Raw genomic sequence first — 26,000 nt, 5'->3', positions numbered from 1 at the left:
AAGGGACTTTCTGTAAAGAAAAAGGACACAAGTGCAACTAATATGACATTTTATTGTGGCAACTTTCGCTCTCCAGGAGCTTTGTCAAGCCGTAACGGCTTGCCAAAGCTCCTGGAGAGCGAAACGTTGCCACAATAAAATGTCACATTAGTTGCACTTGTGTCATTTTACTTTACATATTGTCGGTAATTCTACCAACTTTATTACAAGGGGCTTTCTGTATAGTAGTAGTATCTCAATGCTGTCGGCTAGGTCTGTATACCGTGTACATGTACTTGTAGAAATAAATATTATTATTATGAGACACTGCAACATCATGGAATCTTGGTATAAAGGACATTTCCACAACCATCTACCACCATCTCTACTGCTACTACTACTACTACTACTACTACTACTACTACTACTACTACTACTACTACTACTACTACTACTACTATTACTACTAGCCCGTCCCTCGGGTATGACCTACTTCCACTACCAGTGACACTGTCTTTATCTGCTACAATGTTTTTATATATATCAGATTGATCACATTTATATTTGACCTAATTTAACAATGACATCAACACAAGAACTACAGCATCTGAAGCAACTTGCAGCGCCTGCAAAATTTTGCCGCACTGAAGTGCTGCAACAAAACTGGAAAATTTTCGGAAAAATGATTGCTGGAAGTTGACTCTTGTGATCATAATCTTCATGAATTATTGTGACAATCTTCCCTCTGATTATATTGTGCACTTTGAAGACTCTTCTGAACACCAGAGTGACTTTTGAAGACAGTCTGATGAGTCTCCAGAGAAATATCCAGGATATTTTTGTAATAACTGAGGAGTGCCTGACAGACATCTTCATGGTACTATTTGTCAGTGAGTAATATCTTTCTTTCACATTCTTAAACTGCTCAGTTAAGTCGAGCCATGGAAGAAAATATATAGTACTGTTAGGCATCTCATCATTTGTGAAAATAATATCAAGAATATTTTCCAGTCTGATTGCTTCTATTATTTACTGGTTTAAGGGGAATTTATTGCAGCCTTGATAGTAGTAGTAGTAGTAGTAGTAATTATAATAATAATAATAATAATAATAATAATAATAATAATAATAATAATAATAATAATAATAATAATAATAATAATAATAATAATAATAATAATAATAATAATAATAATAATAGCTAATTGTATGTTACGTTTCGTGTAAACTACTTGTTCGAGTGTCTCTGCTGTCAGTGTTTGTTACACTCGTCCATATTAAGTGTCTTACAGTGAAGCCATCGAACAATATTTGGGTGCAACTTGGGCCTAGTTGATGCAGTTTTCAAGTAGTGGTCGACTGTCACTAACTGATCTTCCAACTGCTATGAATTTTCATCTCTTGATCTATATGCAAGAACAATGACTCAACTTTTGCTTTCTTAATCTTCCTTGTCAGCGCTTACAATACATGGTTTACGGTAGTAAAGAACTCAGCGTACATGAGAGACAACGTACAGGCCAACTCCAGCTTGTAAAACAGTCCATGTGGTAGTATTTGATAAGATTGCGCCCATTCATAATTTGTCACAGCAACTTCAAGCTCATCATCATCAGTTTTTGCAATCCTGAATTACTGCAGTATACTAATGGGATGCGACCTTGTTTCTCACGCACCTTGACTTGTCTTAAAAATCACCGATTCAACTTACCTTTAGGCTCTTCAGTCGTACATAATTCAGGTATAAACAAAAGCAAATACATATTGGTAAGCAGTGTAGGGTATATGAGGTATTTATCACCAGCTATCTTGCGTTATCACAAGACTGTGTCACACAAACACAGTTTTAGATTGGAAGGGGCTACTTGTACTAATGATTGGTGTGGCTGTGTAGTGGCAATGATGGCAGTGTTCCCCTGACACTAGTTGCAACTATCCTCGCTCAGGGACAAGGCACACTGACACACTAGATATTTTTAATAAAGTAACGTTTCAATTTTCCGACCTTGATCACTCCCGCTACATTAATCCGCGTTTTGATGCAGTATATCCAAAGCATTGCTGGTGTATTGATGTGTGTTGATGTTTGTTCATGTTGATGTTTGTTTAGGTCGTTGCTGACTGGTGGGGACTTTCATTGGCTCTCAGTTTCATGATCAGATTCATGGTTCAAGGTTCGTCATGATTGTCTTGAAAACGTATTGAAACCATTATGTTCGTCATGTGTGAATTAATGTAGGGAAGGTATCTTCTAGTCCCTTGTCTTTTATTTTGGCAACCTTATCTGCAGTCTCGTTTTCTGGCACACCAATACTGCTTGGCATCCTGACCCCTCACCTGTAGAGTGAGATGAATAGGCAAGTCACCTTACTCCTGTTGACCGTTGAAGAGCTGATAGAGCAGGGAGAGAGAGAGGACCTAGTAGCACTCAGTGAAGTGACGGGGCCAGGAGCTGAGTGTCGACCCCTGCAACAATAATTAGGTGAATACAGAGGGAGCAAGTGTACTAGTGAAATGGCACTGACTTTATGTATCCAGCTCCGTCTTGAAGACAACCAGGCGTCTGGTTGTGCATCATATAAGCTTTCTGATTGTATCTTCTGTTGAATGAACTAAATGGAAATATTCTAAATCTAAATAAAGTCTTTAATGAGGGTCTACGTCCTTTTGAAGTAAGTTCGTGTAAGATGGTTTGGACAGATGGCAGAACTGCTGCCCAGGGGTTGAGTGGGGGGTTGAGTGGGGGGTTGTGGGGGGAGGTTGAGTGGGGGGTTGAGTGAGGGTTGAGTGGGGGTTGAGTGGGGGGTTGCGGGGATGCAGCACTGCAGTTGGTAAAAGAGGAGACGAACAGATAAGAAGATGGCAGACAAGTGTATTAGCGTAAACGTTTATTATAATTCCTAAGGAGCGAGAGCTCCTTAAGGAGCACTTGATCCTTAGGAACTGGACCTGTGCTCCACTTCCTTGGACCGAGTTTGAATGCTTCTCATTGCCCACAGCGGGGCAATGAAGTTCCTGCGAAGAGTGAGATTCTCAGGCTGCTGGAAAGCGTAACTTAGTTGCAAGCACTGCTTGTTGCACTGCTTGTTGCAGTGAGACCATGAGCCGCTGGGCTGCAGTGTGACCATGGGCTACTGGGCTGCAGTGTGACCATGGGCCACTGGGCTGCAGTGTGATCATGGGCCGCTGGGCTGCAGTGACCATGGGCCGCTGGGCTGCAGTGACCATGGGCCGCTGGGCTGCAGTGACCATGGGCCGCTGGGCTGCAGTGATCATGGGCCGCTGGGCTGCAGTGACCATGGGCCGCTGGGCTGCAGTGTGACCATGGGCTACTGGGCTGCAGTGTGACCATAGGCCACTGGGCTACAGTGTGATCATGGGCCGCTGGGCTGCAGTGACCATGGGCCGATGGGCTGCAGTGACCATGGGCCGCTGGGCTGCAGTGATCATGGGCCGCTGGGCTGCAGTGACCATGGGCCGCTGGGCTGCAGGGAGAGTGGAGTGGGCGCGTGGCCCACAATGCAGGAGTGGGCAGCAGCAGCGTTATTGAGCCTGGCCCCACTGACCGCCTCCACCTGCAACTGAAGGGGCGTGCAGCGTGGGCACGCGCGCGCCTGCACTCCCCGACACTGACCACTGCAGTCGTGGGTTTTTTGTTCACTGTCCAAGGCTTTCACCCGCTCAAGATGCCCCGTTGGACCGCTGGTCCACTGGTCCACTGGACCGCTGGTCCACTGGACCACACCCGCCTGCATCACCCGCCTCTTGACTCCACTTTTTGTGCCCCGAGAGTTGCATTACCACGTGCCCCAGTTGCATTACCACGTGCCCCAGTTGCATTACCACGTGCCCCAGTTGCAATACCACGTGCCCCAGTTGCATTACCACGTGTCCCAGTTGCATTACCACGTGTCCCAGTTGCATTACCACGTGCACCAGTTGCATTACCATGTGCAACAGTTGCATTACCACGTGTCCCAGTTGCATTACCACGTGTCCCAGTTGCATTACCACGTGTCCCAGTTGCATTACCACTTGCCCCAGTTGCATTACCACGTGCCCCAGTTGCATTACCACGAGTCCCAGTTGCATTACCACGTGCCCCAGTTGCATTACCACGTGCCCCAGTTGCATTACCACGTGTCCCAGTTAAGAACATAAGAACATAAGAAAGAAGGAACACTGCAACAGGCCTACTGACCCGTGCGGAGCATGTCCATGTCCCCCCCCCCCCGATTAGCCCAATGACCCACCCCCCGGATAAGCCAAATGACCCACCCAGTCTGGTCACCTCCACTCAACGATGGAGCACTGCACCAGACCCAGCAGCACAAGCTAGTCAGGTCCAACTCACCCACCCACACCCACTCATGTATTTATCTAACCTATTTTTAAAACTACACAACGTTTTAGCCTCAATAACTGTACTCGGGAGTTTGTTCCACTCATCCACAACTCTATTACCAAACCAGTGCTTTCCTATATCCTTTCTGAATCTGAATTTTTCCAACTTGAAACCATTGCTGCGAGTCCTGTCTTGGCTGGAAATTTTCAGCACGCTATTTACATCCCCTTTGTTTATTCCTGTTTTCCATTTATACGCCTCGATCATATCCCCCCTTAATTCTACGCCTTTCTAGAGAGTGCAGATTCAGGGCCTCAGTCTATCCTCATAGGGAAGATTTCTGATACATGGGATCATCTTTGTCATCCTCCTCTGTACGTTTTCCAGAGCATTTATATCCATTCTGTAATACGGTGGCCAGAACTGAGCAGCAAAATCTAAATGAGGCCTAACCAAGGATATATGGAGTTGAAGAGCAACCTGAGGACTTCTATTATTTATACTTCTAGATATGAAGCCAAGAATTCTGTTAGCTTTATTGCGAACACTAATGCACTGTTGTCTTGGTTTTAGATTACCGCTAACCAGAACTCCTAAATCCTTTTCGCAATCAGTAGTATTAAGATCTACATTATTTAGTTTATATGTGGCATGGTTATTTTCCTGTCCAATGTTTAGAACTTTGCATTTGTCTATATTAAACTGCATCTGCCACTTCTCCGACCATTGCATCAGTCTATTCAAATCATCCTGGAGTGCTCTAATGTCCTCAATAGAATGAATTGGACGGCCTATTTTGGTGTCATCAGCAAATCTATAGTTTGAAGCCAAGGACCTGTCACCTGCCTTGTAAATAGGTATTACATTTGCCATTTTCCACTTATCAGGCACTATGCCAGTTTGTAGTGATATGTTAAAAAGATTAGCCAAAGGTATGCTAAGTTCCTCTTTACATTCCTTTAACACCCTTGCATACAGTTCATCAGGACCTGGGGATTTGTTAGGTTTTAGTTTCTCTATTTGTATGAGGACCATGTCACTAGTTACCACAATCGTACATAGTTTATTATCATCCTGTTCTACATAATCTATTATTTCAGGAATATCGCTAGTATTTTCCTGGGTGAAAACTGAGAGGAAGTAGGTATTGAGAATTTCACACATATCCTTATCACTGTCAGTGATCTGACCAGAGTTACTCTTAAGTGGGCCAATCTTGTCCCTAATCTTACTTCTGTATACCTGAAAGAACCCTTTTGGGTTAGTCTTTGAATCCCTTGCGACCTTAGCCTCATAATCCCTGTTTGCTTTTCTTATTCCTTTCTTTATTTCTCTCTTTAATTGAATATATTGATTTCTTAGCCCACCCATGTAATTTTTCAGTCCCATGAAGTCGGCCAAGCGAAAATCTGGGACAGAGATTTGATTGCAGTTATCTGGGTAATTCCATGACATATTGAAACTAAGTGATTTGTGATCACTTTCCCCAAGCTCATCATTAACCTCAAGATTATTAATTAGTGAATCTTTGTTGACAAGAACCAAGTCAAGCAGATTGTTTCCTCTAGTTGGTTCTGTCACAACCTGTTCTAAAAAGCAATCATGAACCGTATCAAGAAAGTCATTAGACTCAAGATTTCCTGTCATATTGTTTCAATCAATTTGTCTAAAGTTAAAATCTCCCATTATCACAACAGTTTCATAACTAGATGCCTTATGAATTTCGTCCCATAACAGCTTACTGCACTCCCTATCAAGGTTTAGGGGCCTATAAATCACACCCAAAATTAATGTCACGACCCTCGAGAAACTGTAGCCAAACAGATTCTGTTCGATGTTTCTAATCTTATATCATGTCTAAGACAACAATTTACCACGTGTCCCAGTTGCATTACTCCTTGCAACTTCTGTGCAAAATACAAAAAATCCATGGTGGAGAGCACAGTATCCGACGTTTGCTTGAAGGAGATGGAAAATAAATCGATGACAATAAGAAAATGAGTGAAATACTGAAGTCACAATGTAACGCAGTGCTGTAGGACCCTTGTGGGTTTAGTGCTTAGTTATGATAATAATAATAATAATAATAATAATAATAATACTAATAATAATAATAATAATAATAATAATAATAAAAATAATAATAATAATAATAATAATAATAATAATAATAATAATAATAATTATTATTATTATTATTATTATTATTATTATAATAATAGGACTGTGTTTAGTGAACTTCTCATCAATCTACAGATGGAAGATCCAAACGAGTTTTTAATGGCTAACACTCAAAACACTGCCAACATCTCCCCAGTTTCCGATATAGCCGTCTTTCCAGTTGACTTTGAAGAAGTCGTCGCCAGCATGCCCATACATTCTGATCCAAGAACAGACTTGTGGAATTCCAGATTTATTAAAAATTGTAAGAAACCACTTTCTCGGTCCTTTAGTATTTTATGGAGGAAAAGTCTGGACACCGGACGAGCAGCCTGGACACCAGAGGAGCAGCCTGGACACCAGAGGAGCAGCCTGGACACCGGAGGAGCAGCCTGGACACTGGAGGAGCAACCTGGACACCGGACGAGCAGCCTGGACACCAGAGGAGCAGCCTGGACACCAGAGGAGCAGCCTGGACACCGGAGGAGCAGCCTGGACACCAGAGGAGCAGCCTGGACACCAGAGGAGCAGCCTGGACACCGGAGGAGCAGCCTGGACACCAGAGGAGCAGCCTGGACACCGGACGAGCAGCCTGGACACCGGAGGAGCAGCCTGGACACCAGAGGAGCAGCCTGGACACCGGACGAGCAGCCTGGACACCGGAGGAGCAGCCTGGACACCAGAGGAGCAGCCTGGACACCGGAGGAGCAGCCTGGACACCGGAGGAGCAGCCTGGACACCGGACGAGCAGCCTGGACACTGGAGGAGCAGCCTGGACACCAGAGGAGCAGCCTGGACACCGGAGGAGCAGCCTGGACACCGGAGGAGCAGCCTGAACACCGGAGGAGCAGCCTGGACACCGGAGGAGCAGCCTGGACACTGGAGGAGCAGCCTGGACACCGGACGAGCAGCCTGGACACCGGAGGAGCAGCCTGAACACCGGAGGAGCAGCCTGGACACCGGAGGAGAAACCTGGACACCGGAGGAGCAACCTGGACACCGGAGAAACAACCTGGACACCGGAGGAGCAGCCTGGACACCGGAGGAGCAGCCTGGACACCGGAGGAGCAACCTGGACACCGGAGTAGCAGCCTGGACACCGGACGAGCAGCCTGGACACCGGACGAGCAGCCTGGACACCGGAGGAGCAGCCTGGACACCGGATGAGCAGCCTGGACACCGGAGGAGAAGCCTGGACACCGGAGGAGCAGCCTGGACACCGGAGGAGCAGCCTGGACACTGGAGGAGCAGCCTGGACACCGGAGGAGCAGCCTGGACACTGGAGGAGCAGCCTGGACACCGGACGAGCAGCCTGGACACCGGAGGAGCAGCCTGGACACCGGACGAGCAGCCTGGACACCGGACGAGCAGCCTGGACACAGGTGTCATCTACAATCTATACTGTGTGATGAATGGTTTGAAAAACCGACATGTTGAAGATTGAGACACTTATGCAACATATGGGAATCTTTATTCAGGAAACGTTTCGCCACACAGTGGCTTCATCAGTCCAATACAAAGTAGAAAGGCGTAAGGAGAGGAGGAGTTTGAGGTAATCAGTCCCTCAGCCTGGAGTCGATGTGTTCAGTCCATCAATCTTGTAGAATGTACAGCATAGGGCCGTAGACGTGGCTTATATACAAGATTGATGGACTGAACACATCGACTCCAGGCTGAGGGACTGATTACCTCAAACTCCTCCTCTCCTTACGCCTTTCTACTTTGTATTGGACTGATGAAGCCACTGTGTGGCGAAACGTTTCCTGAATAAAGATTCCCATATGTTGCATAAGTGTCTCATTCTTCAACAATCTATACAAGATTGTAGCAACAGCCTACATCCATGATTTTGTAAATTATTTTGTGAGTCTGTGTGTGCATATTTTCGTCCCTATGTGATGTTTGTGTCTCAATCCTGGATCACTGTGCTCTATCCACTCTCTCATTTACCCGCTCCTGTAGTTCTTATTGTCATCTACATCGTGTATTCTGGTATAAACCTTGGTAATAAATACCGACAAGTTGGTTTAGAAAGACACGTAAGCAAACACTATAACATATTTATTAGAAAACGTTTCGGTCCTGGAACCTTGATCACTTCTAACATACAGAGGTAGAAAGACATTATATATATAGGCGGAGAGTGAGATGTGACGCACGTGACCTGAGGAATGTCATAAGAACATAAGAATGGTGTATTCTACATGGCTAACAAGTTGTCGCCTCGTTTAAGATTTCACTTTTCCATAACAACACTACCAACATCTCCACAGTTTCCAATATAACCGCAGCTGTGAACAACAAAACACTGAAGGCGTCTTTGTTGTTTTGATGTCCATCTCACAGCTCGTGTTGTCTCCAGCAATACAGAATTATCATAAATCCAGTAGATATTTGGTCTATTTTGGATGTGTTTCCTTAAGATACCTGCTGTCCAGTCTTCACCCAACAGTAAAATGGGTGTAAAATGGCGGCCCCTCTGTACATCTTACAGTTCGTTGAGTCAGGATAAACTGCTGTTTTATCACCTACAACGTGTTGCAGCACGTGGCATCTTGGTACAGAAAACACCTTGGACAAGCTTTTCAAGTGAGAAGTGTTGGATCTGAGAGGGACATGACCTCTCAGTGGCCTCTCACTACTACTACTACTACTACTACTACTACTACTACTACCCTGCACCTCTCCTTCCGACAGTATTTAAGTCTCCGCACTGTCGCTTGATCTTGGTACAGAAAACACCTTGGACAAGCTTTTCAAGTGAGAAGTGTTGGATCTGAGAGGGACATGACCTCTCAGTGGCCTCTCACTACTACTACTACTACTACTACTACTACCCTGCACCTCTCCTTCCGACAGTATTTAAGTCTCCGCACTGTCGCTTGATCTTCAGATAGTTCCTGACTATGGAACTGAACTTCTCCAGGCCGAGGGACTGACAACCTCAAATTCTACGACTTTAAGGGTGATGGACTGATTACATCTTCTTCATATCTCTACTGTTCCTGCCTACTTTCTGTATTCGACTGAAGAAGCCTACTGTGTAGGCGAAACGTTTCGGAATAAAGTTGTCTAACTGTTGCATATGTGTCTTACCTAACAACCTGTCGGTATTGTATACCATTTTGATGTTTAATTAGGTCTGTGTGAACATATCTTTGTTAGTATCCTTTGTTTATATGTGTGTTTACTGGCAGCTCATAATGTTAGATTTATGTTGTGTTTTGCTATGGTTATAATTATTACTGTTGTTGTCAGTCAGTATTTATGTTGTATTTTGGTTTAGTTGCCATTATAGCTATCATTGTTATCAACATAGACCTGTGTAGTGTTTTTCTAGTTACAGTTATACCTCTGATTATTATCAGTATTAGATATATTGTGTTGGTTTACCAGTGATAATCTTGGCTCCGGGGCCCCATCCTTACCACGGGGGCCCCCATCGTTACCATGGGGGACCCCTCCTTACCACGGGGCCCCCTCCTCATCATGGGGGCCCGTCCTTACCATGGGGACTCCTCCTTACCACGGGGCCTCCTCCTTACCATCGGTTCCCCTCCTTACCTCGGGGGCCCCCTCCTCACCACGGGGTAAGGAGGGGGCTCCTAGGTAAGGAGGGGTAAGGACCCCCCTCCTTCATCATCAGGAGGTGACTAGCCTTAAGAGATAAGATAACGTGTGGCCTTGTTGGTGCCTCTATCTTCGTGAAGTTGTGTCTGTATCGTAAGTATTCATACTGTTAGTCTTGTGTTGTAAGTCTTTAAGATGTTAGTCTTGTGTTGAAAGTCTTCACTATATTAGTCATAAGACTAATAATGATACAAGAACTGTGTTCAGTGAACCTGTCATCAGTCTACAGATGGAAGGTCCAAATTAGTTTATCATAACTAGCACTCACAACACTGCCAACATCTTCACAGTTTCCGATGTTTGTCATGTGTCTTAAACCTTGAAGACGTTATATTTGTGACTTAAAGTTGTAACTCTGCCTTAACTAACCTAACTGAGTCTCTGAGAACTAAGACATAACTGAGTCACTGAGAACTAAGACATAACTGAGTCACTGAGAACTAAGACATAAGAAGGAGTACTGCAGGAGGCCTACTGGCCCATACACGCACATCCGAGATTCTGACATTTTCATGGAGTATGAGTGATATGCTAGGCAGCATAGGCTGGAACCTTCACCACTCTTTAGTCTAAGTAGCCCATACAGATTTAGCGCTTCATGTTAAGCATAATTCTAAAAAAGTATTGACCCACTTTATAATTCTCCAGAAACTTGATAAATTAGACACATGTGCAACACTTTAGTATCTTTGTTGTTGAAAGGTTTCGCCTACACAGGAGGCTTCGTCAGTCAAATACAGAGGCAGCAGGTGTAGTAGTGAAATAAAGATGATGTAATCAGTCCATCAGCCATGGAGAAAAATCATTTGAGGTGGTCAGTCCCTTAGCCTGGAGAAGAGTTCAGCTCCATGGTCTGGAACGATACTGATCCAGATTATGGATAATAGTAAGAATTTTTTTTTATTTATTTTTACAGACTTAAAATCTTAGGCAGATGCCTTCTTTTTGGCGAGTGTGTTGAGAAAAAGGTAATCTGTCATCAATCTCTTAAAGTGTTAATTGGCTTGAGAGTTCAACTTAACAGCCTTATTACAGGTCGGGGGTGATTGAGGACATTGTTCATATGTAGTATTTCCACGTGATGTTGAGAGGGGTAATGTTGGTGAAGCGTTGTGATGTTAAATGTTCCGTGTAACTATTTGCAAAACTAGCGTTGATGAGGGAACCTTTAATGTTGTTCAGAGAAAAACAGCTGAAATGTTTAGCAAGTTCAGTTAGGTTAACAAGATGAACCAAGACTGAAAGACCTCTTCATTCATGATGGGGAAGTCTTACATACGACTCAGGTGATGATCTCCAAGAACCTTCAGCAGTCAAGATGTATACCTGGCCCGGGTAGCAGGGGTGATGATCTCTCAGAACCTTCCCTTGTCGGAGGACGAAGGAATTAGCACACAATGGTTCTACTGCTAATTATTTCTATTAAAATTTAATATTAATCAAGAGCTAGACGTAATAATTGAGGTGTTGCTCTCTCTCTCTCTCTCTCTCTCTTTCTCTCTCTCTCTCTCTCTCTCTCTCTCTCTCTCTCTCTCTCTCTCTCTCTCTCTCTCTCTCTCTCTTTCTCTAGGCTTAAATCTTAGTGTTAGGTTAGGAGCCATGAAAGTCCACCACAGAATGCTTCAAGTGCCTCTCTCTTCCTGCCTCTGCTCCCTCGTCCCTTCATGAGAGGCAGAAGAGGCCAACTGAGGAATGTGAGATGAGGAGTTAGGTGTGGAAAAGGGAGGGGAGGCGAGGAATGTGGAGAAACGGGGGAGGCAGCTAAATATAACAGAGATCTGCAATAGGCCTACTGGCTCATGCTAGGCAAGTTTTACTCACACCACCAGCGGCTTTCCCCTGGCTATTACCACGTCACTCAATTTTATACAATTGTGTCTTTTCGAAATACAGGTTTGTCTTATTTTTAAAACTTCCCAAATGATCTTACTGAAGTAAGTTTATTTAGGTACAGAAATTATATATTATGACACATAGTAACGCTTCCTGTGATCGTGTCTGCTTACACCTCCTCTTATCTGCACCATTGCAAGCTACTGTTCATTCTAATATGAAAGGCCTAGAGCTATCATTTAACTGCCCCCTCGTGGTTGTTTTGCATAGTAACATATGTGTAAATTACCTAGGATAACCCCCCCATGGTAGTGAAGTTTGTTGTTCTCGAGACCACCATGGTAGTGAAGTTTGTTGTTCTCGAGACCACCATGGTAGTGAAGTTTGTTGTTCTCGAGACCACCATGGTAGTGAAGTTTGTTGTTCTCGAGACCACCATGGTAGTGAAGTTTGTTGTTCTCGAGACCACCATGGTAGTGAAGTTTGTTGTTCTGGAGACCACCATGGTAGTGAAGTTTGTTGTTCTGGAGACCATCATGGTAGTGAAGTTTGTTGTTCTGGAGACCATCATGGTAGTTAAGTTTGTTGTTCTGGAGACCATCATGGTAGTGAAGTTTGTTGTTCTGGAGACCATCATGGTAGTGAAGTTTGTTGTTCTGGAGACCATCATGGTAGTGAAGTTTGTTGTTCTGGAGACCACCATGGTAGTGAAGTTTGTTGTTCTGGAGACCATCATGGTAGTGAAGTTTGTTGTTCTGGAGACCATCATGGTAGTGAAGTTTGTTGTTCTGGAGACCACCATGGTAGTGAAGTTTGTTGTTCTGGAGACCATCATGGTAGTGAAGTTTGTTGTTCTGGAGACCATCATGGTAGTGAAGTTTGTTGTTCTGGAGACCATCATGGTAGTGAAGTTTGTTGTTCTCGAGACCATCATGGTAGTTAAGTTTGTTGTTCTGGAGACCATCATGGTAGTGAAGTTTGTTGTTCTCGAGACCATCATGGTACTGGATTTCTTTTGTTTAACAAGATTTTATTACATGGAAACTACATTTTTGTATCTACCTGGAGTCTACCTGGAGCCTACCTGGAGTCTACCTGGAGTCTACCTGGAGTCTACCTGGAGTCTACCTGGAGTCTACCTGGAGTCTACCTGGAGTCTACCTGGAGTCTACCTGGAGTCTACCTGGAGTCTACCTGGAGTCTACCTGGAGTCTACCTGGAGTCTACCTGGAGGTTATTCCGGGGATCAACGCCCCCGCGGCCCGGTCCACGACCAGGCCTCCCGGTGGATCAGGGCCTGATCAACCAGGCTGTTACTGCTGACCACACGTAGTCCAACGTACAAACCACAGCCCGGCTGATCCGGCTCTGACTTTAGGTATCTGTCCAGCTCCCTCTTGAAGGCTGCCAGGGGCCTATTGGTAATTCCCCTAATGCTTGATGGGAGGCTGTTGAACAGTCTTGGGCCTCGGACACTCAGTGTACCAATGGCGCTCCTACTTTTAATTGGGGTATTTTGCACCGCGTGCCCAGTCTTTTACTTTCGTAGGGAGTGATTTCTGTGTGCAGATTCAGGGTCATTCCTTCTAGGATTTTCCAAGTGTAGATTATGATATATCTCTCCCTCCTGCATTCCAACGAGTACAAGTCAAGTGCTTCCAAGCGTTCCCAGTAGTTAAGGTGCTTGACAGAACTTATACGTGCAGTAAAGGATCTCTGTACACTCTCTAGATCTGCGATTTCACCTGCTTTGAATGGAGATGTTAATGTACAGCAGTATTCCAGCCTAGAGAGAACAAGTGATTTGAAAAGGATCATCATTGGCTTGGCATCTCTCGTTTTGAACGTTCTCATTATCCATCCTATCATTTTCTTTGCAGTTGTGATCGTGGCACTGTTGTGATCCTTGAAAGTGAGATCCTCAGTCATTACCACTCCCAGGTCCCTCACATTATTTTTCATTTCTTTTATATGATCAAAGTTTGTAATATATTCTGTTCTAGTTATTATCTCCTCCAGTTGCCCATAATGGAGTAGTTGGAATTTGTCCTCATTGAACATCATATTGTTTTCCGTTGTCCACTGGAAAACTTTGTTTATATCTTCTTGGAGGTTAACCGCGTCCTCAGCAGATGACAGCCTCATGCAGATCATAGTATCATCTGCAAAGGATGATACGGTGCTGTGGGTTATATATCTATGTCTGATATGAGGATGAGGAACAGGATGGGGGCAAGTAATGTGCCTTATGGAACAGAGCTCTTCACTATTGCAGCTTCCGATGTAACTCTGTTGACCACTACTCTCTGTGTACGATTGGTTAGAAAGTTGAAGATCCATCTCCCCACTTTGCCAGTTATTCCTTTAGCACGTATTTTATTGGCTATTACACCATGATCGCACTTGTCAAAGGGTTTTGCAAAGTCTGTGTATATTACATCTGCATTCTGTTTTTCTTCCAGTGCATCTAAGACCATATCATAGTGATAAAGTTTGTTGTTTCTGCGGTTCGTGGTTCGTGGTCATGGTTCGTAGGTCGATCCCTGGGACGGGTGGAAAAGTTGGGTATGTTTTCTTACACCTGCTGTCCCTGTTCAATTAGCAGTCAGTAGGTCCCTGGGTGTTGGTCGACTGATGTGGGTTGCACACACACACACACATACATACACACACACACACACATACACACATACACACATACACACATACACACATACACACACACACACACACACACACACACACACACACACTCTGAGGTGTCCCTGTTTGCAGATGACGTGAAGTTGATGAGAAGAATTCACTCGATCGAAGACCAGGCAGAACTACAAAGGGATCTGGACAGGCTGCAGACTTGGTCCAGCAATTGGCTCCTGGAGTTCAATCCCACCAAGTGCAAAGTCATGAAGATTGGGGAAGGGCAAAGAAGGCCGCAGACGGAGTACAGTCTAGGGGGTCAGAGACTACAAACCTCACTCAAGGAAAAAGATCTTGGGGTGAGTATAACACCAGGCACATCTCCTGAAGAGCACATCAACCAAATAACTGCTGCAGCATATGGGCGCCTAGCAAACCTCAGAACAGCATTCCGACATCTTAATAAGGAATCATTCAGGACCCTGTACACCGTGTACGTTAGGCCCATATTGGAGTATGCGGCACCAGTTTGGAACCCACACCTAGCCAAGCACGTGAAGAAACTAGAGAAAGTGCAAAGGTTTGCAACAAGACTAGTCCCAGAGCTAAGAGGTAACTCCTACGAGGAGAGGTTAAGGGAAATCAACCTGACGACACTGGAGGACAGGAGACATACGGGGGACATGATAACGACATACAAAATACTGAGAGGAATTGACAAGGTGGACAAAGACAGGATGTTCCAGAGATTGGACACAGTAACAAGGGGACACAGTTGGAAGCTGAAGACACAGATGAATCACAGGGATGTTAGGAAGTATTTCTTCAGCCACAGAGTAGTCAGTAAGTGGAATAGTTTGGGAAGTGATGTAGTGGAGGCAGGATCCATACATAGCTTTAAGCAGAGGTATGATAAAGCTCACGGCTCAGGGAGAGTGACCTAGTAGCGATCAGTGAAGAGGCGGGGCCAGGAGCTCGGACTCGACCTCCGCAACCTCAACTAGGTGAGTACACACACACACACAAACACACACACACTGTAAGTAAGTGCTGGTAAGTCCCAGGAGGTTGGGGGTCAGGTCACAAGGTGTGGGCAGCCAAGGACCACTGAGACTTACATTACAACGCACAAGCCACCTACCTTTCGGTACATAATAAACCCACACATAATTCCACACAAAATTACACACAAAATTACACACACACACACACACACACACACACACACACACACACACACACACACACACACACACACACACACAACACACACACACACACACACACACACACACACACACACACCTACACACCTACACACCTACACACACACAACAGGCCTAGTGTCTAATCGACATGTGCCTAGGACAAAATGGTAACTAACCTACACACCTACACACACAACAGGCCTAGTGTCTAATCGACATGTGCCTAGGACAAAATGGTAACTAACACACACACACACACACACACACACACACACACACACACACACACACACACACACACACACATATCCAGACACACATGCACTCCCCCCCTCACCATCGACATCTCACTACTTCCCCTGATCCCTCCCCTCCCTCGATCACCCTCCTCTCCCCCGTTCACCCTAAACCCTCCCCACCCCTCCCCACTCCGCTCCCACATAGCCACAGTTCCTCCACTACTTCCCCCCCACACTCTGACATACACACTACTAACCTAACATACAGAACTACATAGGTTTCCCACTCTGAGGCAATCAGGATAAAACAAAAATGGGTTGCCAGAGAGCAACAAGAAAAACCAAGGGACAGGAGGAGGAAACTGCAAAGGAAGATTGGGCAGCAGAGCTCATAAAAAGGGATCATGAATGGGAAAAGAAACTAGAAGAACTTAGCATGAGAATGGAAGAGAGGATAGATATGGAAAGCAGGAAGTGGGAGGTGCATGTCAAAACAGCAGAAGCTAGGATACAGAGTTTAGAAGAGGAATTGAAAAATCTGAAACAGCCTAAAGAACTAAAGAACATTTTGGGATTGACAACAGAGACTGCTACCTCGGCCACAAACAAGGGGACTGTAGGGAAAGAAGGGGCACAACTGTATGGAGAAGCTCTATCAGAGGAGACTGTAGCAAATGAAAGAGCTAAGCTTTATGTGGAGGCCCTAACAGACAACAACAGAGCCCAAGGAAAGCCGAGAAGGGAAAATGACAGGCCACTGAGCCCAAGTACATTAGCCAGTGAAACTGATGAAAGGAAAGCTGCAGTGGAGGAAACCAAATTAAATGAGGGGATACACAGGGATATGCAGTGGGAGAATGAAAGGGTGAGGTCAGTCTTTGTGTATGGGCTCCAGGAAGTCGAAGGGGAAACATATGAAGCAAGAAAACAAGGGGAAAAAAAGCAATTGAAAGCATCATGAAAGCAATAGGAGAAGACGATATGACCCAGCTGGAAAATTTTCGGAGAATAGGGGGGTTTGTAAAAAAAAGAACCTGGCCAGTGAGAGTGACCTTCAAGGCAGAAGCGACTCGGACCAGGATCCTGCAGGAGAAAGCACAATTAAGGGACATGACGGCATACAGGAAGGTGTATCTCGACCGCGACAGAACACAAGAAGAAAGGCAGAAACTGAGAGAGATGATACAAAGGCGAAAGGAGGAAAGAGAGGAGATGGAGAAGACAGATAGGAGATCCCAGACCCAGGAAGAAGATCAAATACAGCCTCCCTCACAACTTCCTATAGAAGCCTCCCAACCAGGTCAACCCCAGTGCAACCAAACACTCTAAATCAAAACACCCATGCCACATCCAATGTCCCCACCCACTACATTACAAACTCCACCCCCAGAGCAACAACCCATAGTTCCTTACCAGGTCTCCCACTTCCCCAACCCCAATATACCTCCCAGACCACAGTCTTAGAAAAGAAGTTGAAGGTGTGGTATACAAATGCAGATGGAATAACAAACAAGTATGAGGAGTGGCACGAAAGAATCAAAGAGACATCCCCAGACATAATAGCACTCACAGAAACAAAACTCACCAGAATAATAACAGATTCAATCTTTCCATCCGGATATCAAATCCTCAGGAAAGACAGAGAGAGGAGAGGGGGAGGAGTTGCACTGCTCATTAAAAACCAGTGGGGTTTTGAGAAAATGGAAGGAATGGATGGCACGGGCGAAAGGGACTACTTAGTAGGAATAATCCAGTCTGAGGGACATAAGGTGATAATTGCAGTAATGTACAACCCACCACAGAACTGCAGGAGGCCAAGAGAAGAATACAATGAGAGCAACAGAGCAATGATCGACACACTAGCCGAGGTGGCCAGGAGAGCACACATGGGGGGAGCAAAGTTACTAGTTATGGGTGATTTCAATCACAAGGAGATTGACTGGGAAAACCTGGAGCCCCATGGGGGTCCCGAAACATGGAGAGCCAAGATGATGGATGTGGTACTGGAAAACCTCATGCATCAACATGTTAGAGACACTACCAGAGAGAGAGGAGAGGATGAACCAGCAAGGTTGGACCTTGTATTCACCATGAGTAGTTCGGACATCGAGGGTATCATGTATGAAAGGCCCCTGGGAGCTAGTGATCATGTGGTTCTGTGCTTCGACTACATAGTTGAGCTCCAAGTGGAGAGAGTAGCAGGAATAGGCTGGGAAAAACCAAATTACAAAAGGGGGAACTACTCAGGCATGAGGAACTTCCTTCAAGACATTCAGTGGGAGAGGGAACTGACAGGAAAACCAGTACAAGAAATGATGGACTATGTAGCAACAAAATGCAAGGAGGCAGAGGAGAGGTTTGTTCCCAAGGGAAACAGAAATAATGGGAAGAACAGAAGGAGTCCTTGGTTCACCCAAAGGTGTAGGGAGGCAAAAACTAGGTGTACTAGAGAATGGAAAAGGTACAGAAGACAGAGAACTCAGGAAAATAAAGAAATCAGCCGAAGAGCCAGAAACGAATATGCACAGATAAGAAGGGAGGCTCAGAGACAATATGAAAATGACATAGCATCAAAAGTAAAGACTGACCCGAAGCTGTTGTACAGCCACATCAGGAGGAAAACAATAGTCAAGGACCAGGTAATCAGACTGAGGAAGGGTGATGGGGAATTCACAAGAAACGACCGAGAGGTTTGTCAGGAGCTCAACACAAGATTTAAAGAGGTATTTACAGTGGAAACCAGTAGGACTCCAAGAAATCAGAACAGGGGGGCACACCAGCAAGTGCTGGATGAGGTACATATAACCAAGGAGGAGGTGAAGAAGCTGCTATGCGAACTTGACACCTCAAAGGCGGTGGGACCAGACAACATCTCTCCATGGGTCCTTAAAGAGGGAGCAGAAATATTGTGTGAGCCATTAACAAAGATCTTCAACACATCATTTGAAACTGGGCAACTCCCTGAGGTATGGAAAATGGCAAATGTAGTCCCAATTTTTAAAAAGGGAGACAGACATGAGGCACTAAACTACAGACCTGTATCACTAACGTGTATAGTATGCAAGGTCATGGAGAAGATCATCAGGAGGAGAGTGGTGGAGCACCTGGAAAGAAACAAGTGTATAATAGACAACCAGCACGGTTTCAGGGAAGGAAAATCCTGTGTCACAAACCTACTAGAGTTTTATGACAAGGTGACAGAAGTAAGACAAGAGAGAGAGGGGTGGATCGACTGCATATTTTTGGACTGCAAGAAGGCCTTCGGCACAGTTCCTCACAAGAGGTTACTGCAAAAGCTAGAGGACCAGGCACACATAACAGGAAAGGCACTGCAATGGATCAGAGAATATCTGACAGGGAGGCAACAACGAGTCATGGTACGCGACGAGGTGTCAGAGTGGGTGCCTGTGACAAGCGGGGTTCCACAGGGGTCAGTCCTAGGACCTGTGCTGTTCTTGGTATATGTGAACGACATAACGGAAGGGATAGACTCAGAAGTGTCCTTGTTTGCAGATGATGTGAAGTTAATGAGAAGAATCAAATCGGACGAGGATCAGGCAGGACTACAAAGAGACCTGGACAGGCTACAAGCCTGGTCCAGCAACTGGCTCCTTGAATTTAACCCTGCCAAATGCAAAGTCATAAAGATTGGGGAAGGGCAAAGAAGACCGCAGACATAATATAGTTTAGATGGCCAAAGACTGAAAACCTCACTCAAGGAAAAAGATCTGGGGGTGAGTATAACACCGAGCATATCGCCTGAGGCGCACATCAATCAGATAACTGCTGCAGCATACGGGCGCCTGGCAAACCTACGGATAGCGTTCCGATACCTCAGTAAGGATTCGTTTAAGACTCTGTATACCATCTACGTTAGGCCCATACTGGAGTATGCAGCACCAGTTTGGAATCCACACCTAGTCAAGCACATCAAGAAATTAGAGAAAGTGCAAAGGTTTGCAACAAGACTAGTCCCAGAGCTACGGGGATTGTCCTATGAAGAAAGGTTGAGGGAAATCGGCCTGACGACACTGGAGGACAGGAGGGTCAGGGGAGACATGATAACGACATATAAAATACTGCACGGAATAGACGAGGTGGACAAAGACGGGATGTTCCAGAGATGGGACACAGACACAAGAGGTCACAATTGGAAGTTGAAGACTCAGATGAATAAAAGGGATGTTAGGAAGTATTTCTTCAGTCATAGAGTAGTCAGGCCATGGAATAGCCTAGAAAGTGATGTAGTGGAGGCAGGAACCATACATAGTTTTAAGGCGAGGTATGACAGAGCTCATGGGGCAGGGAGAGAGAGGACCAAGTAGCAATCAGCGAAGAGGCGGGGCCAGGAGCTGTGAATCGACCCCTGCAACCACAAATAGGTGAGTACAAATAGGTGAGTACAGACCAGCATCACAGCAGTGCTGTGACAGATCAGCAGTACAGCAGTGTTGTGACAGACCAGCAGTACAGCACTGCTGTGACAGACCAGCAGTACAGCACTGCTGTGACAGACCAGCAGCACAGCAGTGCTGTGACAGACCAGCAGTACAGCAGTGTTGTGACAGATCAGCAGTACAGCAGTGCTGTGACAGACCAGCAGTACAGCACTGCTGTGACAGACCAGCAGCACAGCACTGCTGTGACAGACCAGCAGCACAGCAGTGCTGTGACAGACCAGCAGCACAGCAGTGCTGTGACAGACCAGCAGTACAGTAGTGCTGTGACAGACCAGCAGCACAGCAGTGCTGTGACAGACCAGCAGTACAGCACTGCTGTGACAGACCAGCAGTACAGCAGTGTTGTGACAGACCAGCAGTACAGCAGTGCTGTGACAGACCAGCAGTACAGCACTGCTGTGACAGACCAGCAGCACAGCAGTGCTGTGACAGACCAGCAGTACAGCAGTGCTGTGACAGACCAGCAGTACAGCACTGCTGTGACAGACCAGCAGCACAGCACTGCTGTGACAGACCAGCAGCACAGCAGTGCTGTGACAGACCAGCAGTACAGTAGTGCTGTGACAGACCAGCAGTACAGCACTGCTGTGACAGACCAGCAGTACAGCACTGCTGTGACAGACCAGCAGCACAGCAGTGCTGTGACAGACCAGCAGTACAGTAGTGCTGTGACAGACCAGCAGCACAGCAGTGCTGTGACAGACCAGCAGTACAGCACTGCTGTGACAGACCAGCAGCACAGCAGTGCTGTGACAGACCAGCAGTACAGCACTGCTGTGACAGACCAGCAGCACAGCAGTGCTGTGACAGACCAGCAGCACAGCAGTGCTGTGACAGACCAGCAGCACAGCAGTGCTGTGACAGACCAGCAGCACAGCAGTGCTGTGACAGACCAGCAGCACAGCAGTGCTGTGACAGACCAGCAGCACAGCAGTGCTGTGACAGACCAGCAGCACAGCAGTGCTGTGACAGACCAGCAGTACAGTAGTGCTGTGACAGACCAGCAGTACAGTAGTGCTGTGACAGACCAGCAGTGCTGTGACAGACCAGCAGCACAGCAGTGTTGTGACAGACCAGCAGCACAGCAGTGTTGTGACAGACCAGCAGTACAGTAGTGCTGTGACAGACCAGCAGTACAGCAGTGCTGTGACAGACCAGCAGTACAGCAGTGTTGTGACAGACCAGCAGTACAGCAGTGCTGTGACAGACCAGCAGTACAGCACTGCTGTGACAGACCAGCAGTACAGCAGTGCTGTGACAGACCAACAGTACAGCACTGCTGTGACAGACCAGCAGTACAGCAGTGCTGTGACAGACCAGCAGTACAGTAGTGCTGTGACAGACCAGCAGCACAGCAGTGCTGTGACAGACCAGCAGTACAGCACTGCTGTGACAGACCAGCAGCACAGCAGTGTTGTGACAGACCAGCAGTACAGCAATGCTGTGACAGACCAGCAGTGCTGTGACAGACCAGCAGCACAGCAGTGTTGTGACAGACCAGCAGTACAGCAGTGCTGTGACAGACCAGCAGTACAGCAGTGTTGTGACAGACCAGCAGCACAGCAGTGTTGTGACAGACCAGCAGTACAGCAGTGCTGTGACAGACCAGCAGTACAGCAGTGTTGTGACAGACCAGCAGCACAGCAGTGCTGTGACAGACCAGCAGCACAGCAGTGCTGTGACAGACCAGCAGTACAGCAGTGCTGTGACAGACCAGCAGCACAGCAGTGCTGTGACAGACCAGCAGTACAGCAGTGCTGTGACAGACCAGCAGTACAGCAGTGCTGTGACAGACCAGCAGTACAGCAGTGCTGTGACAGACCAGCAGCACAGCAGTGCTGTGACAGACCAGCAGTACAGCAGTGTTGTGACAGACCAGCAGCACAGCAGTGCTGTTACAGACCAGCAGTACAGCAGTGCTGTGACAGACCAGCAGCACAGCAGTGCTGTGACAGACCAGCAGTACAGCAGTGCTGTGACAGACCAGCAGCACAGCAGTGCTGTGACAGACCAGCAGTACAGCAGTGCTGTGACAGACCAGCAGTACAGCAGTGCTGTGACAGACCAGCAGTACAGCAGTGTTGTGACAGACCAGCAGTACAGCAGTGCTGTGACAGACCAGCAGTACAGCAGTGTTGTGACAGACCAGCAGCACAGCAGTGTTGTGACAGACCAGCAGTACAGCAGTGCTGTGACAGACCAGCAGCACAGCAGTGCTGTGACAGACCAGCAGTACAGCAGTGTTGTGACAGACCAGCAGCACAGCAGTGCTGTGACAGACCAGCAGTACAGCAGTGTTGTGACAGACCAGCAGTACAGTAGTGCTGTGACAGACCAGCAGTACAGCAGTGCTGTGACAGACCAGCAGTACAGCAGTGTTGTGACAGACCAGCAGTACAGCACTGCTGTGACAGACCAGCAGTACAGCAGTGCTGTGACAGACCAGCAGTACAGTAGTGTTGTGACAGACCAGCAGTACAGCACTGCTGTGACAGACCAGCAGCACAGCAGTGCTGTGACAGACCAGCAGTACAGCAGTGCTGTGACAGACCAGCAGCACAGCAGTGTTGTGACAGACCAGCAGTACAGCAGTGCTGTGACAGACCAGCAGCACAGCAGTGCTGTGACAGACCAGCAGTACAGCAGTGCTGTGACAGACCAGCAGTACAGCAGTGCTGTGACAGACTAGCAGCACAGCAGTGCTGTGACAGACCAGCAGTACAGCAGTGCTGTGACAGACCAGCAGCACAGCAGTGCTGTGACAGACCAGCAGCACAGCAGTGCTGTGACAGACCAGCAGTACAGCAGTGCTGTGACAGACCAGCAGCACAGCAGTGCTGTGACAGACCAGCAGCACAGCAGTGCTGTGACAGACCAGCAGTACAGCACTGCTGTGACAGACCAGCAGCACAGCAGTGCTGTGACAGACCAGCAGTACAGCAGTGCTGTGACAGACCAGCAGTACAGTAGTGTTGTGACAGACCAGCAGCACAGCAGTGCTGTGACAGACCAGCAGCACAGCAGTGTTGTGACAGACCAGCAGCACAGCAGTGTTGTGACAGACCAGCAGTACAGCAGTGTTGTGACAGACCAGCAGCACAGCACTGTTGTGACAGACCAGCAGCACAGCAGTGCTGTGACAGACCAGCAGTACAGCAGTGCTGTGACAGACCAGCAGTACAGCAGTGTTGTGACAGACCAGCAGTACAGCAGTGTTGTGACAGACCAGCAGTACAGCACTGCTGTGACAGACCAGCAGTACAGCACTGCTGTGACAGACCAGCAGTACAGCACTGCTGTGACAGACCAGCAGTACAGTAGTGCTGTGACAGACCAGCAGTACAGTAGTGCTGTGACAGACCAGCAGTACAGCAGTGTTGTGACAGACCAGCAGTACAGCACTGCTGTGACAGACCAGCAGTACAGCAGTGCTGTGACAGACCAGCAGTACAGCAGTGCTGTGACAGACCAGCAGTACAGCAGTGTTGTGACAGACCAGCAGTACAGCACTGCTGTGACAGACCAGCAGTACAGCACTGCTGTGACAGACCAGCAGTACAGCACTGCTGTGACAGACCAGCAGTACAGTAGTGCTGTGACAGACCAGCAGTACAGTAGTGCTGTGACAGACCAGCAGTACAGCAGTGTTGTGACAGACCAGCAGTACAGCACTGCTGTGACAGACCAGCAGTACAGCAGTGCTGTGACAGACCAGCAGTACAGCAGTGCTGTGACAGACCAGCAGTACAGTAGTGCTGTGACAGACCAGCAGTACAGCAGTGTTGTGACAGACCAGCAGTACAGCAGTGCTGTGACAGACCAGCAGTACAGCAGTGCTGTGACAGACCAGCAGTACAGTAGTGCTGTGACAGACCAGCAGTACAGTAGTGCTGTGACAGACCAGCAGTACAGCAGTGCTGTGACAGATCAGCAGTACATCAGTGCTGTGACAGATCAGCAGTACAGCAGTGCTGTGACAGACCAGCAGTACAGCAGTGTTGTGACAGACCAGCAGTACAGCACTGCTGTGACAGACCAGCAGTACAGTAGTGCTGTGACAGACCAGCAGTGCTGTGACAGACCAGCAGTACAGCAGTGTTGTGACAGACCAGCAGTACAGCAGTGCTGTGACAGACCAGCAGTACAGCACTGCTTTGACAGACCAGCAGTACAGCAGTGCTGTGACAGACCAGCAGCACAGCAGTGTTGTGACAGACCAGCAGTGCAGCAGTGTTGTGACAGACCAGCAGTACAGCAGTGCTGTGACAGACCAGCAGTACAGCACTGCTGTGACAGACCAGCAGCACAGCAGTGTTGTGACAGACCAGCAGTACAGCAGTGCTGTGACAGACCAGCAGCACAGCAGTGTTGTGACAGACCAGCAGTACAGCAGTGCTGTGACAGACCAGCTGTACAGCACTGCTGTGACAGACCAGCAGCACAGCAGTGTTGTGACAGACCAGCAGTACAGCAGTGCTGTGACAGACCAGCAGTACAGTAGTGCTGTGACAGACCAGCAGTACAGCAGTGCTGTGACAGACCAGCAGTACAGCAGTGTTGTGACAGACCAGCAGTACAGTAGTGCTGTGACAGACCAGCAGTACAGCAGTGCTGTGACAGACCAGCAGTACACTAGTGCTGTGACAGACCAGCAGTACAGCAGTGTTGTGACAGACCAGCAGCACAGCAGTGTTGTGACAGACCAGCAGCACAGCAGTGTTGTGACAGACCAGCAGTACAGCACTGCTGTGACAGACCAGCAGTACAGCAGTGCTGTGACAGACCAGCAGTACAGCAGTGTTGTGACAGACCAGCAGCACAGCAGTGTTGTGACAGACCAGCAGCACAGCAGTGTTGTGACAGACCAGCAGCACAGCAGTGTTGTGACAGACCAGCAGTACAGCAGTGTTGTGACAGACCAGCAGTACAGCAGTGCTGTGACAGACCAGCAGTACAGCACTGCTTTGACAGACCAGCAGTACAGCAGTGCTGTGACAGACCAGCAGCACAGCAGTGTTGTGACAGACCAGCAGTGCAGCAGTGTTGTGACAGACCAGCAGTACAGCAGTGCTGTGACAGACCAGCAGTACAGCACTGCTGTGACAGACCAGCAGCACAGCAGTGTTGTGACAGACCAGCAGTACAGCAGTGCTGTGACAGACCAGCAGCACAGCAGTGTTGTGACAGACCAGCAGTACAGCAGTGCTGTGACAGACCAGCTGTACAGCACTGCTGTGACAGACCAGCAGCACAGCAGTGTTGTGACAGACCAGCAGTACAGCAGTGCTGTGACAGACCAGCAGTACAGTAGTGCTGTGACAGACCAGCAGTACAGCAGTGCTGTGACAGACCAGCAGTACAGCAGTGTTGTGACAGACCAGCAGTACAGTAGTGCTGTGACAGACCAGCAGTACAGCAGTGCTGTGACAGACCAGCAGTACACTAGTGCTGTGACAGACCAGCAGTACAGCAGTGTTGTGACAGACCAGCAGCACAGCAGTGTTGTGAC

The sequence above is a fragment of the Cherax quadricarinatus genome, chromosome 46 (assembly GCF_038502225.1).
Source record: "Cherax quadricarinatus isolate ZL_2023a chromosome 46, ASM3850222v1, whole genome shotgun sequence".
Classification (NCBI taxonomy): domain Eukaryota; kingdom Metazoa; phylum Arthropoda; class Malacostraca; order Decapoda; family Parastacidae; genus Cherax; species Cherax quadricarinatus.
Note: the sequence above shows the minus strand (reverse complement) of the source record.